The sequence below is a fragment of the Macaca fascicularis genome, chromosome 15, assembly GCF_037993035.2.
Source record: "Macaca fascicularis isolate 582-1 chromosome 15, T2T-MFA8v1.1".
In the NCBI taxonomy this organism is placed as follows: domain Eukaryota; kingdom Metazoa; phylum Chordata; class Mammalia; order Primates; family Cercopithecidae; genus Macaca; species Macaca fascicularis.
The window spans coordinates 107,235,788-107,255,154 of record NC_088389.1 but is presented as its reverse complement, the minus strand read 5'-3'; the positions used below and the strand labels follow the sequence as shown (position 1 = coordinate 107,255,154).

Here is a 19,367-nt window from a genome sequence, read left to right as displayed (position 1 = left end):
ATTCCAGCTTCTCGGGAGGCTGAAGTGGGAGGATTACTTCAGCCAGGGAGACGGAGGTTACAGTAAGCCGAGATTGTACCCCTGCAGTCCAACCTGGGCTATAGAGCATGACCCTGTCTGAAAAAAAAAAAAAAGAAAGAAACCCAGAAAACGTTTTGAAGCCATGGATTCAAATGAGCAACAAAAGCATAATCAACAGTAAAAAGGCAAATAAACTAATTAAAATGAGGTATTACATTTGAACAGACATCACTTCAAAGAAGACACACAAATGGCCAATACACACATGAAGAGATGCTCAACATCATTAGTAATTAGGAGAATTCAGTGTAGCTGAGAAAATACACATGTTTACCCAAATCCCAATAAAAACCTTGACCTCTAAGGTTGAGGAGAATCTTACAGGCTTCCAGAAAGAATGAACACGTTACCTGCAATGGGAAAAAAAATATTAGAAGGCAGTATCAAACCTCACACCTAAAACATTGGAAACTAGAAAACAGTGACATATCCTCACACAATACTGAAAGAAAAGGACTGCCACCCAAAGATCCATGCCCAGCAAGTATTTCCTTAGTTGATGAGAGTGAAAGAAAATAAATACAAGGAGATGTAAAAGAGAGTAAATCATTATATTGGCAATGTACTCTATTTGAGGAAAATACTCAGGAAGAGACTAATGAAACATCAAATTAATTAGAATATATTGTAAATCTCAATATAAGAAAAGATACAGAAGAGTGATTGGTAAGCAATGAACCTTTATACATGTATATACACATATTGCAGAGATGGAGAGATTCTGACTGAAGATAAGGTAAGTGTAAACAAGGGCTCTTGAAATGGAAGATTTATAAGAATAATTCAAATGACACTCTAGAATGAAAATACTCACATGATATCAGAAAACCCCAGGTGTTGAATATTGGGTCAGGGAAGAGAAGGAAAATACAAATTTTGAAAATTCACCAAGCCCATGAATTTCTAGCTGAATTTTATCTAACCTTTAGAGGACTGACAGTACTACTTTTACTTAAATTACTATAAGCCATAGAAAAGGATGAAAAGCTCCCAATCCACTTTATAAAGGCAAAATAAACTGAATCAAAACTGATAAAAATAAGACAAAACTGAAAATTATAGACAGGCTCATGAATATAGATTCAAGAAATCTAAATAAAACATTTCTAATTAGAATCCAGTAACGTATCAAAAAAAAGATAGACCATGACTTCTTCCACGAAAATACGGGTGGTTCAGTACCAGGAAGTTTATCAGTATAATGTATTACACCATATTTTGAAGGAGGATGTATGATCATATCTTTAGGTACTTACAATTTATTTAGTAAAGCTGGGTATGGTGGCATGCACCTGTAATCCCAGCTATAAGGGAGACTGAGATGGGTGGATCATTTGAGGCAGGAGTTTGAGACAAGCCTGGGCAACATAATGGGACCTTGTCTAAAAAATAAAATAAAATAAAAAGTTAGTAAAATGGCAGCTATACCTAATGAATAAAATAAGAGTTAAAGAAATTGTTTAGTATAAAAAGCTATTTACCAAACCAATAGCCAATAGTATCCGAAAGCACAAAATGTATATATATATGTATATATACATACAAATGGCTAAAGCCATTTGAATTGAACAGAAACTACACAGGAATGCTCACCATTGTCATGACTAAACATTGGCTTAGAAGAGATTTCAATCACATTAACACAACAGTATTAAATAATTGACCTAACATTTGAAAACAAGAATAAAACACTTTGCTTTTCTCATGGTGTGATTGTTAAAACAAAAACAAAAACAAACAAACAAAAAAACCACTCAAGTGACTCTGGTAAAAAGCTACTACAGGAAATAAAATACTAAGATAACACAGTTATCTTAAGTGTTTTTAAATTAATAGTTTTTCCATATCTTTTATTTATTTATTTATTTATTTTATGAGACAGGGTTGCCCAGGCTGGAGTACAGTGACACAATCTCTGCTCACTACTATCTCCACCTCCTGGGTTCAAGCAAGTCTCCCACCTCAACCTCCCAGTTGGCTGAGACTACAGGCACATGCCACCATGCGCAGCTAATTTTTGTATTTTTTGGTAGAGATGGGGTTTCACCATGTTGGCCAGGCTGGTCTCTAACTGACCTTGCCTTGGCCTCCCAAAGTGCTGGGATTACAGGCATGAGCCACTGTGCCCGGTCAGTTTTTTCCATATCTTAACAAGAAGTACATAGAAGTAGAAACATGGAAAAATATTTCCTTCACAACAATGGTAAAACATAAAATATTTCAGAATAAATTTAGCAAGAAAAAGCAAATCCCATATGGTCACACACACACACAGTTTTATTGAAGAAAGTAAAACACCTTCTGAACAAAGGAACGGAAACTATGTTCTTAAATGGAAAAACAAATACTATAAAAGTGTCAGTTTTCAGAAAACTAATATATAAATGCAACATAAATTCTATTTCAACACTATTAATTTCCTATTGCTGCTATAACAAATTGCCACTAACTTAGTAACTTTGAAATAACACAAAATTATTCTCTTACAGTTCTGGAAGTCAAAAGTTCAAAATCAGTTTCACTGGGCTAAAGTCAAGGTATCAGCAAGACTGATTTTTTTCCGGAAGCTCTGAGGGAATAATCAATTTCCTTCTGTTTTCAGCTTCTCCTGGTATCTGTATCCCTTGGCCTGTGACCCCTTCCTCCACCTTCAAAGTGAGTCACTCAGATCTCTGCTTCTGTCATCACGGCACCTTCTTTTCTGCCTCTGACTCCCCTTGTCCCTGTTACAAGGATTTTTTGTGATTACTTAGAATCCATGGAATAATTTGGGATCATATCCCTATCTCAAAATAATTAGTTTTAATCATATCTACAGAGTCCTTTTTGCCATATAATGTAACATTCACAGGTTCAATGGACTAGTGGGGAGGGAACCTTAAAAAAGGCATTATGATAAAATACACATAGTACTTTGGAGGCATAAATAGGTTAGTAGAATAGAATAGAGAATCCAGAATGATATCTCAATATATGTGTAAATATTTATTTATTTATTTATTTATTTATTTATTTATTTATTTGAGACGGAGTCTTGCTCTGTCGCCCAGGCTGGAGTGCAGTGGCGCGATCTCGGCTCACCGCAACCTCCGCCTCCCGGGTTCACGCCATTCTCCCGCCTCAGCCTCCCCAGTAGCTGGTACTACAGGTGCCCGCCACCACGCCCGGCTAATTTTTTGTAATTTTAGTATAGACGGGGTTTCACCATGTTAGCCAGGATGGTCTCCGTCTCCTGACCTCCTGATCCACCTGCCTTCGCCTCCCAAAGTGCTGGGATTACAGGCGTGAGCCACTGCGCCCAGCCTCAGCTGATCTTCTGAGAGGCATCAAAGCCACTAGGGGTGAGGGTCCCAGAGAGGAAGGACATTTTCAAGCCCCTTCCCCACCATGCAGGTGTGAATTTAACACTTGACAAAAGTGCGATTTCAACTCAAGGAAAAAAGAATGGGTTATTTAATAAATGATACTAACACAACTACGAAGTCACAAAAAGAGAATAAAAGTAGACCTCTGTCTCACACAATACAAAATGGTATAAATTACATAAGGAATGAAGGCTCAGAGGTGGACACAGTGGCTCATGCCTGCAATCCCAGCACTTTGGAAGGCTGAGGTGGGAGAATTACTTGAGGCCAGGAGTTCAAGACCAGTCCAAGCTGCATAGTGAGACCCCATCTCTACAAAAAAAAATTTTAATTTAGCCAAGCATGGTGACATGTGCCTGTAGTACCAGCTACTTTCTGAGATAGGAGGATTGCTTGAGTCCAGGAGTTTGAGGCTGCAGTGAGCTATATTTGGGCCACTGCACTCTAGCCTGGGCAACAGAGCTAGATCCTATCTCTATTTTTAAAAAGAAAAGAAAAGAATGAAGGCTCAAATGCAAACTGAAACAAAAAATCATGTAAGAAAACCCAGAGTATGTACAATCTAGAGATGAGGCATACCTTCTTAACAGAGACTGGAATCCCAGAAACTTAAGAGAGAGAGAGAAAAAAAAAGCTGAAATATTTGAACATAAACAGATAAAAATCCCTTATCTGGAAAATGTGCCAGGTACAAAATCAACTGACCAAAAAAAAAATTCAAAAAAATGTGTAATGCCAAAGCCAAGGGTCAGCATCTGTAACATACAACAAGCTCTTGCAAATAGACAAGAATGAGACAAATAACTCAAAAACCAGCATGAGCTACCTGCCTGTCAGTTGTTGCATTTTTTTTCATCTTTCTATCTCTAAGAGAGGCTGGCTCATCTTGGAGCAGAATGTTCAGAGTCTTGAAATACTACTATTTCATAATTCTGAAACTGTTAAAACCAAGTGAATGATGACTTTGCTGATGACTAATACAAAAATGGTTATCTGTTCCTGCCAGTGAGAGAATCAAATATTTTTCACTTCCCTCTGGCGCCATTTAAACTGAAAGAAGAAGAATGCCCTTATTCATTGGATTTCTTTCCTTCTCTTTCTCTCTTTTAGAGATCACTTAAAAGTTTCCATGATGAGCTTAGTTTCAGGTTTATTTTCTTTTTTTCTAGTAACAGCACTTAATGTTGTTTTGCTTTGCAGAGTAATTCTTCCATCGGAATATCAGATTTTATTTTATTTTATTTTATTTTTGAGACAGATTCTCACTCTGTCCCCTAGGCTGGAGTACGGTGGCACGATCTCGGCTCACTGCAACCTTCACCTCCCAGGTTCAAGCGATTGATTCTCCTGCCTCAGGCTCCTGGGTAACTGGAATTACAGGCACGTGCCACCAGGTCAAGCTATGAATTTCAGATTTTAAAGTGGGGTATTTTGTTAGTTGCACTACGTCAACTTTCCCCCACTTCATTTATTCAGTAAGCTTATGCTAAGTTTGAAAAGAAAATAATAATGACCCAGAGTTGGCAACACAGGGGGAAAATAGAACCTCATTGTGTGTCTAAGCCTGTATGCTCACTCACTTGTTACACCCACAAAAGAACTTTCTATTTTAATTCAAACTCTTCCTTCCTCTTTTAAAATATCAATCCAGGCTAAAAACAATGTGTGTTCTTACTGAAATCTAAATATAAGTTCTAAAGAAATTCTAGCTCACATCTGTGGTGCCAAGGGGCAGAGAGGGACAAATAAGTTTTTTTCCAAAACAATATGGCAGAAGGGAGTAACTGGCTTCAGTCTGACTTTCTTACCCTCTCTAAGCCTCAGTTTCCTCATCTGTAAAATGGGAAGGCAACTAGTACCTACCTCATAAGGTTGTTTTGGAGGTTAAATCAGATAATGCATATGATTTACCCAAAGAGCCTTGGATTAGTAAGATCTCAATAAATGTTCATTATTATTACTTTGTTCTTACGGAGGGCCACCAGCAGTTGGTTAGAAGAGTGGCTGTTTCCATCTCTCTTCCTGGAGGCCAGTTTCCCTCTGCTGTGCAATGTGGAGGCTAAGCCAGCAGTGGTTTTCAAACTGGTTCTCCGAGCCCTGGGATTCCAGGGAGGCCTGTGGGCTGTAGAGGGATCAGCGTGAGGTTGAGATGGTGGGTGAGACTCTGAGACTCCCACAGCAGCTTTGATTTTTTTCTATTTTATATAAAAGGAACCTGCCTACATTTCACTTCAAAAACCATTAATCCTTTAAATCTGCAAGGCTAAGGCAATTCTTGTTATTCTGTGGGCATTCTTCCTTTTTAAAAAGACTTTTCCTAACTTTTTAGTAATCTTTTTTTTTTTCATTATCCATCCTTAACCACCCGATCCCTCCTGAGAGAAGCAAAGCATTTGAGAAGCCACATCTGTGTTAGGATGAATTACTTTGATGTATTATGCCTTTGGGGAGGTGCTTGCATTTTGAAAGAGTCCAAACAAGAAGAGGATAAATAGGATAAAGAAAGATTGCTTTTCTGTTGACAGAAACCCTGGCGCTACGGGGAAGACTTTTGAGGGTGGGGTGAGAGGGAAGTCTTTTGTAAAACTGCTAAAATGGCAACTCTAACCACTGTCTTAATGAAATAATAACAGCCACTAGCACTGGTAAAGAGATTCTAACTTATTCAACAATTTAATCTCCATCTTCTTAGCTGACGAACACGAGCCTCCTGTAAGTGAGATGCTACTGTTTTCCCATGTCCATTTCCAAGGCAAGGACATGGAGGCCCTGCATGGCTCAGTGACTTGCCCTGGTTGGCAGAGTTAGGCCCTGACTCAAGTCTCGGGCACTCTCCCCAGGACCACACTGCTACCTCCACCCATATGGGAAGCCAAGCCTGCTGATATCCAAGGCGCCGACTTTTGAACACTCCCTTTGCAGAAATGGCACAAGCTGGGCCACTCGTTTTTCTGATGCTTCCTCCTTGGAAAGAAAGGAATGGCTGTAGCAGACCTGTCAGCTCTCAATAAGCTCTTTGTGCAAGTAAATTCCAGAGTTTTTATGAACGATGATTATAGCAAGGGCTGCTTTTCCCCCCAGTAGTTATGGTCAAAAGATTGCTGTTTTAGCCATGCCTGGCATTCCTCCAGAAAACTCTTGGATATATGCACTATGAGTTACAGACTTGTGGATTATTGAACCTAGGAGACTGGAGAAATCAAGAAGCTCTCGATTTTAATGAGTAAATATTTCTTACCCTGTCAAAATCCCTGGTGACACAATTTTTTACTGTTCAAGAAAGTAAACACAAATGTCATTAATCACTGGAAGAAAGGTTATCTTTTTCTATCATATTTCCACAGAGCAAAGTTGTCTGGTTTTTACTTATACATGTCTATCAACATTAACTGGTATGAGGGCACATGTGTAATAAGCTCTCAACATATATGTATTTGTTAATGAATGAATGAGTTAGTATGTCCTTTAATTTGGAGGCCAAGCAGTCATGTTAGCAAAAGCAACAGAAACAACATGATAACTTCCTCTGGGATAACCCTTCGCTATGGTGGACTCCTTAAAAATTCTAGCACACATAACTGAAGTGAATTGTTTACTGCACTCAGGGAGATCACTACCTTGACCATCTTAGCCACTGAGTGGGGAAAAATAAGTTGGAATATTGATGATATTTTAAGGCTTGGTTGAAAGCAAGTTTTTCATTGCAGGAGTTTGAGATATAGTAGTTTAGGACTGGTAGACACAGCAAGGCAAGAATTTTGAGACAGGAATTTTGAAGAGTCTTGGAGAGAAAATTCATGTGTTACAATTCAATGAAAGGTTCCACAGTATGATGTTCATTCAAATAAATTTTTCCAAAGATATTTGCAACTTTTGTTATTCTGAGCAAGAGGTTCCTGGAGTGGAAGAGTCATGGTGATGAAGACAGAGGAGTAATAAGGTCATATTCATGAAGCCAAATAGTTCAATCAGTTTCACCGACAGCAGGATTTGCAAACCATAGCCCAAAGGCCCAATCTGGTCCATGCCTGTTTTTATAGTTTTATTGGAGCAGTACTATGTTCGTTCCTTCAAGTGTTGTCTGTGACTGCTTCTATGCTACAAACACAGAGTTAAATGGTTATGACAGAGACTATATGGCTACGGAGCCTAAAATAGTTACTATCAGGCCCTTTGCAGGAAAAGTTTGCCAGCCCCTGATATGGATGGTAAGCTGTGTGGGAATAGACTGTTTCACTTCTCATTTCTTTTTTACTTTTTCATCAAATTATGTATTAAGCACCTACTGTGTGCAAGGTACCTTTATAGGTGTATGGAATCTAGCACTTAACATGATGAATGCCTGCTCCCATGGAAAAAAATCAGCAAATGATATAAGCCACATAGAAACAAGTGCTATGAAGAAAACTTAAGCATGGAAAGAAGATAGAGAGGTATTAGGTTGGTAGAGGCGGGCAACAGGGACTCTTTGGGATGTGACAGTCAAGGAAATCCTCACTTAAGAGGTAATATTTGAGTAAAAAATCTGAATGGGGCGAATGATGTGAAGATATGAAATAGAGAATGTCTCCGTCTATTTTTTGCTGCTATAACAGAATGTCACAGACTGGGTAATTTATAAACAAGATAAGTTTGTTTGGCTTATGGTTCTTAAGTTTGTTTGGCTTGTGGTTCTTGAGGCTGGGAAGTCCAAGGGCATGGCCCCAGCATCTGCCAGGCCACCTGGTGAGGGTCGTTTCATGGTGGTAGGGCAAAAGGCAGAAATAAGTGCATTAGGCAAGAAAGGGAAGTGGTCTGAACTCAGTCTTTGTATCTCCCATGATAACAATGTGAATCCTGAGCCCTCCTGAGCTAATCACCTCTTAAAGTCCCCACCTCTCAATTTCATTCCAATGGCCATTAAATTTCAACATGAGTTTTGGCAAGGACATTCAAACCATAGCAGAGGCAGAGGGTAAAGAAATGCAAATATCTGGAGCCCAGAACAAACTTGGTGTGTTGATAATGGTAAGCAGGTCAGTGCGGCTAAAGCAGGGTAAGCAAAAGGCAGAGTGGAAAGAGCTGACACTGGAGAGCTAGCAAAACCAATGAACTAGTAAAGGCTTAGGGGAGGTGGCAGGGTTTGAATTTTATTCTGAATATGATCAAAAGCTAATTGGGGGGTGTTAAGCAAAGGAGGGATGGGATATGATTTACATTTCAAAGGCTCACTGAGGCTGCTTTAAATCATTGACTATAGAGGAACAGAATGGAGGCAGGGATGCAATCACAGGAGAGAAATTGTGCTTAGATTACATGGCAGAGATTGGAGGTGGTGATTGGGCATCAGTGTGAGTTAAGACAAATTTTAAAGGCACAGCTAATAAAACCTGCTAATGAGTGGGACATGGAGTATGAGAGAAAGACAAGAGTCAAAGGTAATTCTGAAGGTTTAGAATTGAATGATCGGGTGAATGATACTGCCATTTACTGAGATATGCTGAAGACTTAAAGGCAAGGAAGGATGAAATTAAGAGATCTGTTTTGTTCTTGCTAAATTTCACTTGCCTGTTAGACATTCAAATGAAGATGTCAAGTTGACAGTTGGATATGAATATGTGCAAATGGAATAGATTGGGCATAAGATCTAATTTGGGATTCATCAGCATATGGATGGTATTCAAAGCCATGGAATTTGCTGAAATCACCCAGGGAATGACTACAAATTAAAAAAAAAAAAAGGCAGGGATGATTACTAAACCCTAAGGCTAGTGGTGAGTTGGAGCTGGCTCACCACTGACCCTAGGGTTTAGTAATCAGCCCTTGTAATTGAGCACGTCTCTTCTCAACTCCCCATTCAGTGACATCATGCTAATAGCTTGGAATCAGCCATAGTGGACATGTTTAAACCATGAAAATTGGCAAACACTACACATCATGGTCCCCCTCCTTCCAAAACAAACAGTTATCAAATATTTACCAACCCACCACTGCGTGGGGCTCTCATATTTTGAAGTCATGAAAGGCAGGAAGAAACAGTATGAGAGACTGAGAAGAACTGGAATGCGAAGAGGTAAGAGGAATACCAGAGTGTGGTGTCTTGACCCAAGGTCAAGACACAACCATGTGTTCTTTCTATTTTCTCCCTTCTCCAAGGTTTTCAGCTCTTGGAGTTGATGGAACATATCACATTATAGAGAGTGTTTAACTCTCTAGCCTATCCTTCACCTAAAGACTTTAACTCATTCGTGTAAACCCTGATACTCTGGAGAACCATTATATGAAAAATATTTCCGTGAATTTTAATTGGAAAATTATGATGTGTTCTACCTCAACCAAAGCAAGATACCTAAGCAATTTCCAGAGATAGAAAATACATCAATTGACCATTGAAAGCAAGTTTAAATAAGTAATAGAGCATAAATGGAAAGTAAATAAATACAGACTATACATCAAATGCAAATTAATAAAGAAAAATCTTGGGAACAGGTGGTGAGTGGTAGAGGAGGGTGGGTGAAAGTCACTGGTATGTGCATTTTTTCAAGCAATTTTGTTCACATGTTTTTCAACCTCTTGTGGCTCATGGTTATCTAAATATGCATATAATCTTTAAAAAAGGTAATAGCACAGAATAACACATTTAGAACTAAAGAAAGGCTAAACACAAGATTACTCTGAAACATACAGTAATAATATACATGAATAACAACTCTGAAGAATCCTAGAAGATACCACCCATTCGTTCCTCTTGCTTGGCTCACTTATGCAAAGCAAAATATGTAGGCTTGTTCAAACATGGTGCACAGTGATGTTATCTGACTAGAAATTGTTGTGTCAAGTGAATTAATGAGTGTGTCTGTCTAAAACCATAATGGCAAATGAGCAGTTCTCATTGAGTATGTAGTTATTGTGTTTGGGGTGAAAACGTATTATATTCAGAAAAAGAAATTGTTCATAAACTGCTAAAACCATTGTGCTGAGAAGTCATTAACAGCACAGTTTTTATGGAAGACTAGTCAGCTTTCAATTTTTCTGTCCAAAAGGAAAAATTTCTCTGTTCTGCAGAAAGCAGCAGCACCTGTCAATTCTGTATGTCCTGCTTTTGAAAGGCTTCAGCCCCACAAAACCCATATTGTCATTGTCATTATTATTGTTATAGCTACTGATTATTAGAAGGTAATATGTATCAAGCAAGTTAACAATTATTTTATTCCCCATTATATAGAGGAAGAAATTTAGTTTCATGGGAAAAGAAGTAATTCAAGAGGGGAGACTAAAGCAGTGTCCTCTGAGCAACTAAAATTAAAAGGAGAAATATTTTAAATAATGATTTCCTTAATTGTGCAATTAAAAAACATACTCATGTGCTTCTTGACTTCACACACACACACTGCTTCAGCAGCAGGGAAACACCAGAGCAGAGCACATATTTAGTAAGACTAGCTCTATACAATAGAAATAAATAGATGAGCATGCATCATCCGTAAAAGCCACATGGATGACAATGTCAGTTCAGGGCACATCTTATACTGTTTTTCTGGAGCACAGTCTTAGTTTGTTTTCTACTGCTATAACAGAATACCCAGTTTATTAACAATAGAAATTTATTTGGCTTGTGGTTCTGAAGGCTGGGAAGTCCAAGAGCCTGGCACTGGCATCTGGTGAGAGCCTTTGTTCTGTTATCTAATGGCCAAAGGTAAAAGTAAGTATTCAAGACAGAGATAGGGACCAGGTGCAGTGGCCCATGCCTGTAATCCTAGCACTTTGGGAGGCCGAGGTGGGCATATTGCCTGAGCTCAGGAGTTCAGGACCTGCCTAAAACAGTACAATCAACATGGCAAAACCCCATCTCTACTAAAAATACAAAAAATTAGGCAAGTATGGTAGCATGCGCCTGTAGTCCCAGCTACTTGGGAGGCTGAGGCACAAGAATTGCTTGAACCCAGGAGGTGGAGATTGCAGTGAGCTGAGATTGCACCACTGCACTCCAACCTAGGCAACAGGGAGAGACTTTAAAAAAAAAAAAAAAAAAAAGACAGAGATAGGAAATTGGGCTAAACGTATCCTTTTATCAAAATCCCACTCCAATAATAACTAACTTTCTCCTGCAATAATGGCATTCTTTCATTCATGAGGGCTATATATTCATGACCTACTCACCTCCTGAATGTTCTACCTCTTAATACCATCACAATGACAATTAAATTTCAGCATGAGTTTTGGAGGGAACATTCAAACCATAGCAAGTACAAAATTAGCAATGAGGGTTTAGAGATGCTAAGGGACTTACTCTAACCACAAAACAAGTATACAATGTTTCAGTCAATGACGGACAACATTTACAACATAAGATTTTAATGGAGCTAAAAAGGTCCTGTCACCTAGTGATGTAGCCTTTGTAATATTGTAGTGCAATGCATTATTCACATGTTTGTGATGATGCTGGTGTAAACAAACCTACTGTGCTGCTAGTTTTATAAAATATAGTACATCGCACCACTGCACTCCAGCCTGGGCAACACAGTGAGACTCCATTTCAAAGAAAAAAAATAAGTATAGCACATGCAATGATATACAGTACATGATACTTGATGATAGTAAATGTCTATGTTACTGGTTTATGTATTTACTATACTATACTTTTAATGATTATTTTAGAGTGTACTACTTCTACTTACATATTTTTTAAAAAGTTAACTCTAAAATAACCTCAGACAGGCCCTTCAGGAGGTATTCCAGAAGAAGGTATTCTTTTCATAGCAGACGATAGCTCCATGAGTGTTATTACCCCTGAAGTCCTTCCAGCGGAATAAGATGTGGAGGTGGAAAACAATGATATGGATGATCCTGACCTTGTGTAGGCCTAGGCTAGTGTGTGTGTGTCTTCATTTTTAACAAATAAGTTTAAAAATTTTTTAAAATTCTTAAATAGAAAAAAGTGTACAGAATAAAGATATAAAACATTTTTTGTATAGCTGTAAAATGTGTTTGTATTTTAAGTTAAGTCCTGTTACAAAAGAGTCACAAAGTTAAAAATAACTAAAAAGTTAATAAAATGAAAATGTTACAGTAAGCTAAGGTTAATTTATTACTGAAGAAAATAAATTTTTAATAAATTTAATGTAGCCTAAGTGTACATTGCTTATAAAGTCCACAGCAGTGTACAGTACTCACATTTACTCACCACTTACTCACTGACTCACCCAGAGCAACTTCCAGACCTGCAAACTCCATTCATGATAAGGATCCGATACAGGTGTATTTTTGTTTTAGACAGGATCTCATTCTGTCACCCAGGCTGTGGTGCAGTAGTACGATCACGGCTCACTGCAACCTCAAACTCCTGGGCTCAAGCAATCCTCCCACCTCAGTCTCCCCAGTAGCCCAGTCTCCACACTTGGCTAATTTTTAAATTTTTCTTTTGTAGAGACAGGGTCTCTCTATGTTGACCAAGCTGGGTTTGAATTCCTGGCCTCAAATGATCCTCCTGCTTCAGCTTCCCAAAGTGTTGGGATTACAGGCATGAGCCACGGTGCCTGGCCAGGTGTACCATATTTTATCTTTTATATATTTTTCTGTACCTTTTCTATCTTTAGATACACAAACACCACTGTGTTACAACCGCCTATAGTATTAAGTTTAGTAACATGCTATACAACTTTGCAGCCTAGGATACCATATAACCTAAGTGTGTAGTAGGCCATACCATACCATCTTGGTTTGTGTAAGTTATGCTCTATGATGTTCACACCACAGAGAAATCCCCAAATGAAGCATTTCTCAGAACATATCCCCAACGTTAAAACACGTGACTGTATTTAGTAGAGATGTAAACACAGCGTTCGCTGGCACTGAGGCTTGTTGGCTTTCCTCCCCAGCAGCCAGCCTCTTGCTTCCTGTACACAAGCCACACTCAGGGATTTGTTTCTCCCTCCATGATAGGGATGGCGTTTTCCAGGCAGAATCTCAAGCCGTCTCGTGCTCTGTGTAAGCCCTGGTGCTTTGTCCTCGCTGCAACACTTTCACTTCTACTTCACTTTCATGCTTTGCCTTAGAAACAAATCTCAACCAATTGCTAGAAATCTCCACATTCTGTTTCATGGAATTCCGAACAGAAGACTAGAAAGTTACCTGTTTGTGACTTGGACAGAAGTAAAGACATCATGTATCTTTCCCTCCCACCAACCCCTGTCATCAATAACACAAATAATATTGCTTCCTTCGATTGCAAGGATTATTATTATTTCTACTCACATGGGACCTGATCTTCTGCTTTGAAAAAAGAATGATTCACCTCATCTGCATCTTAATGTATTCATTTGCACTGTGTGATTTGCTCCTCTTTTCTCACCCCCAATTCACTGCAAATTGAGAGGATTGCTAACAAACAGCAGTTGCACAAGAAAAAGGAAACCCACGTGTTCATGTTATTTCAAAAGTTTGTGTCATGTCCTTGCGCGTTCCTTAGGTTTGGAGCCGTCTTCATTTTCTTTTATCCGCTCCCACCACCGGCTTGTTTCCCTCTGCTGTAATGCCCAATTTAGTATTTTCCCTACAACAGAAAACCCAGACACGGCAAAAATTCAAGACGTTCTGAAGAAACACCTGGAAGATACCCTAAACAAAATCAAAACTGAGAGTCCGTAGATGCAAGCGGCTGCCCATTGGCCTCTCCAGCCACGCCCACAGGGGGAAGAGCCAATAGGAGTCCTCAGCACTGAAATTAACAGGCAGGAAAGACAGCCGTTCCTACTCTGTGAGGATGCTATGGAATGTAGTGGAAGGAGTATAAGAGAATAGATTGCAAGACCTGAAAGACCCACATTTTAATCCCAGCTCTTTCACTTTGATCATTGGATTCTTTCATGTGTTTATTTAATAAATATGTATTGAGAACCTACTATGTGCTAAGGTTCTAAATTTCAAAGATACAGGGAGGAACAACAAGATATCTCTACTTTCAAGAAGATTAAGAGTATATTTGAGGTAATTGTTGGTCAATATACTTAACCTCCAAAATACTTACAGAATAAATAATACCTCATAGGTAACAATTAAAATGGAACAATATATATAATATGTTATTTGGTGCCATGGATATGATAAGCAGCCATTATTACTCCTTATACCTCCTCCCCCATTCCTCTGGTTTCCAAGTTTCTCCTTCAGTTATCTAAACACCTCTAAAAATGTCATTAACCCTGATAATGAATGGTATTCCAGATTGGTGTTTGTGATCCTGTGATTTCAAAAGAATGGGTACTTCCTGAAACTGGGCTGGAAAGAGTCTCTCTAAGATCTGACCTCACAGTACACTGAGGTCACACTTCCAACCTCCTACCAAGATAGAAAAATAACAGTGGAGTAGAGGGGGTTTGGAGAGTGTTTAAATAATTGGGGGAGAAGATGTTATAAAATGTAACTGAGGCAATGCAGTTATTCAGATGTCTCAGCATATAGCACAATCTAGAAGAGAGGCATGTTATACTCTTATTATGTTTTTATTTAGTGTTTAAAAACATTTGAAATGATAAGTGTTGTAGATTGACTATGAAATCCAGCAAATGTTTAGTATCTGTGTCCACTAAATTACGGCATGGCCTTAAAATTAAGTAAATGTTTATGTGTAAGTTTCCAAAAGTTAGCTAGCACAGAAATTAATATGGAAGAAAAAAAAGGGAAAGAAAGGGAATTTTGATTCCGAGTTAAAAAATAGATCCTAGAGTTGTTTTCTTTTGCTTCGGGTTTTTACGCCTGCCCACTAACTCTTTAAACACTTTTTAGTATGGATGTGAAACAAACATGCCTTTATATTTACCAAATAAGTAATCTGACCTTCTGCCAAAAAAAAAAAAAAAAAAAAAAAGTAATTGGCTCCTAATAGCCAGGCATAATGCAAAGAAGTACCCAAGGGGTGGTTTGTGTAAGTCCCCTGAATTTTCCAGGAAAGAAAACAACCAAGGAAGAAAGAGACTTTTGTTGCAGAAACCTTTGGCCAAATTAGAAACAGATTTAATATTGTGTTCAGGGGGGAATTGTCTAGTCAAATCCAGTCTACTATGCCAGGGGAAGCTTTGAGGTAGGTCACTCAGGACATCCTTGTACTAAAGGGAACACAAAGCAGGGCATCACACAGCACCACACACTAAGGACTTTGAACTGAGCATATGAAAACATTTACCTCTAGATTTAGTTGTAAGTTTTTTACAATGCAATTTTTGTTTCTCAAGTTTGTGAAATTTCATTGCGTCCTGATATTTAGAAGTGAATCTTGTACCAAAAATTGTGTATTGTAAGTTGATAGAAACTCAGTCTGTAAATTTCTTGGGAGATTTAAGGACTTGGTTTAACAAGGCAAGTGCCAAGAAACTTATTTGATAACAAAATTGCACTCTTATCTTCAAGTGTTTTGTTTTATAATCCACAAAGCTACATTCATTACCTTTGGCTTATGGCGTCAAGTGAATTAGTAGGAACCTAGTATAATATGCTTTGATTTTTCAATAGTGTCAGTGTGGTGATATTGCACTGATGATTAGAAACATCCTCTGTTTTGTCAAATTAATTGTCTATTAACATCCATCTGAAATATAGAACTGATTTATTTTTGGGGGGCCCAGCAGTGATTGTCATAGATTGCTGTCCTTATTTTCATTATATATTTCCAAATGAATTGATATTTTTTATTTTAGTTCCACCTAATTTGACAGCAATAGAAGATTTATGTTTGCATGAATGTCTGTGATCCTTTAAGTTGGGCACAATGGCACATTTTTGTCCACTGGAGTTTGAAAGTACAGAAAGAAAGAATTCACCATGGAGGAAAGAAAACAGAAAGGAGGTGTAGCAAGCTCTGTTGCTTGAGTATTCAACATCTATTACTCCTCTCTTCCTAACAAGCTCATGTTTTGTTTAAGTCTCTACCTACCAGAGAGGGTGTTATGTTTTCCTCTAATTTGGTCTTGAGGCCTCTCTGAGGAGAGTGGCTATAAACTTTATCCCTGCTTTGACAGGACAGGGCAGGGCAGGGCAGGGCAGGGCAGGGCAGGGCAGGGCTGGGCTAGAGCAAGGTGCCAGGTGGAGTTCCAGGGGAGGTGGTCGTGGATGTTTACACTGTGCCTTTCACAGGACCCTTTCAAATCCTGGTGCTTAAGTGTCTGACCCACGTCCAGGGGTCCCTCCCACAGGAAACTTGCTTATACTGGCAGATGCCCTTGTGACTCTTGTATAAACTGTGTCCAATTTCTGTCTACAAAGACAGCCAGACTCTAGGAGGGCCCTGACCAGGACAAAAGTTACGTTCGGCTGTGTTGGTCAGACGAAACACAGAGGAGCAGTGTATTACTAACAGATTCCAGAGGGAAGAGGGCAGCACGTCTTGCGGGGCCAAAAGAACGGGGAAAGCTGTCTGGAACATGCACACTTAACCAGCAGGGCGATAGCAAGAGAGAGAGGAGGAGACCTTTGGGCCAAAGCCTTTATTCTGGTCCAGCATGCTACCCAAGCAGGTTTCCCACAATGAGTTCTAATTGGCGGGTTTATAGCAAGCAGGTACGAGGTCCATGAAATCACACTGTGACCGAGAGGAGATCACTGTAGCATATCTGGGCAGTCCACCCACAGTGTGGGGGGTCAGTGGGGTAAGTCAAGTAGGTTGCATCTAGCCATGCCATAAAAAGCTGATCTCCAGGAGGCAGTTGTACAAAGCACATATCTGGATTGGCCCACCTTGAGGAACTGGGAAGAAGTAGAGTTTCGGAGGAATTGCAATCTGTGTCAAAGATGTCTAAGCCCTGCTTCTAGTATGAGAGACTCCAACTTATATTCCAAATGAATGCTGAGACAACATAAAATTAATACAAATTTGGCTTTGCAGACACCGATGCCTCCCAGAGCCCTCTGCCACCAGCCATAGTCAACCCCATCCTGTTCTTCAACATCGCCATCATCGGCGAGCCCTTAAGCACAATCTCCTTGGAGCTGTTTGCAGACAAAGTTCCAAAGACAGCAGAAACTTTCATGCTGTGAGCACTAGAGAGAAAGGATTTGGTTATAACGGTTCCTGCTTTCACAGAATTCTTCCCGGGTTTATGTGTCAGGCTGGTGAGTTCACAAACCATAATGACACTGGGCAGCAGGTCACTCTATGGGGAGAAATTTGATCATGAGAACTTCATCCTGAAGCATACAGGTCATAGCATCTTGTCCATGGCAAATGTTGGACTCAACGCAAATAGTTCTCAGTTTTTCATCTGCACTGCCAAGACTGAGTGGTTGGATGGCAAGCATGTGGTCTTTGGCAAGGTGAAAGAAGGCACAAGTATCATGGAGGCCATGGAGTGCTTTGGGTCCAGGAACAGCAAGACCAGCAAGAAGGTCACCATTGCTGACTGTGGACAACTGTAATAAAATTGACTTGTGTTTTATCTTAACCGCCAGACCATTCCTTCTGTAGCTCAAGAGAGCACCTTTCCACCCCATTTGCTCATAGTATCCTATAATCTTTGTGTTCTCACTTCAATTCCTTTGGGTTCCATATTTTCCTTATTTCCTTCCATGCCTAGCTAGATTGCAGACCTAAGTTTATGACTATGAAATAAGAAGTAAATAACAACAACAACAACAACAACAAATTATAAGAACTTACAGATGAACACTGTGGCTCATGTCTGTAATCCCAGAACTAGGGGACGCCGAGGGGGGAGGATCACTAGAGGCCAGGAGTTCAAGATCAGCCTGGGCAACATAGCAAGACCTCATCTTTACAAAAAATAACAAAACTAGCTGGGCATGGTGGCTCATGCCTGTGGTTCTAGCTAATCAGTAGGCTGAGTTGGGAGGATCACTGAGCCCAAGAGAGGTGGAGGCTGCAGTGAACCGAGATCATGCCACTGCACTCCAACCTGGGTAACAAAATGAGACAGTGTCTCAAAAAGGAAAAAAAGAAATTCACTACAGAAGGTGACTCTATCTTCAGAATTACATCTAAGATCAAAAACGTTTTAGGCTATGACTTCGAGTAAGAAACAGACTTTGCATGGCAACCTAGCACACACATGCATTCTACATAACTTTAGAGAAAATGGAAAAGAAAACTTAATGAAATAATATTCACCTTTGTAATGTACATTATGCTCTGGTATGGTTCTTCTATTTCATTTTCTAATGATGACTCTGATTCACTGAATTTCATTTCCCAGTCAACTAATGGATCATAAGACAAAAACACTGGTTTAAACCTGTCATGTCAGCACCACTCCTCTTAGCAATTTTTCAGTCTTAAAAAAAACTTAAAAAGTGAATTTATGAATTGGAAAAACTCAATATTAACATGTCAGAAATTTTTTGTATATATGGATAAGCTGATTCTACAAGTTATATGATGGACGAAGGAAAGAGATTAGAGAAAACAATTTTGTAAAAGAAAAACAGATGATAAATTTATACTTATGACTTCAAGACTTACTGTGATAAGCTGCAATAATCAAGATAGTTTGATATTGGTGAGACATGAAATCACAAACTCAGATCAATGCAACAGAGTAGAGTCCAGAAGCAGGTCCACACAAATCAACTCTACCCATTTTGACTGAGGGACAAAGGAAATTCAAAGAAAGGATGATCTTTTCAATTGATGATGCTGAAAAATCAGACATCCATAAGCAAAAACATTGCATTTCAACCTATGCCTCCTACATTATGAAAAAGCTAACTTAAAATGGAGCCCAGATCTAAATGGAAAACTTAGAACTTTTAGAAGAAAACATAGAAGGAAACTTTGTTAGCTTGGATTAGAAAAGGACTTCTTCAGTATGGCAACCAAAGCACAATCAATGAAAGAAAAAGTGATAAATTTGACTTCACCAAAATTAAAATCTTGGGCCAGGCATGCCTGGCTCATGCCTGTAATCTCAGCACTTTGGGAGGCCAAGGCGGGAGGAT

General features: G+C 39.1%; 1 long non-coding RNA gene across 4 annotated transcripts in view; it reads right to left on the bottom strand.

Moving 5' to 3' along the window:
- Positions 1–292: 292 nt before the first annotated feature.
- Positions 293–19,367, bottom strand: part of LOC123569102 (uncharacterized) — a 51,508-nt gene continuing 32,433 nt past the window's right edge. For 2 of the 4 annotated variants that reach the window (XR_012424804.1, XR_010581619.2), the window contains exons 5-6: positions 1,338–1,463; positions 293–431 (exon numbers count right to left, since the gene is read on the bottom strand). This is a non-coding gene — a long non-coding RNA (uncharacterized lncRNA). Of the gene's footprint in view, positions 432–1,337; positions 1,464–16,888; positions 17,826–18,540; positions 18,630–19,367 lie in introns of those variants that run through there. The other 2 variants (XR_012424805.1, XR_012424806.1) reach the window with 2 other exon arrangements.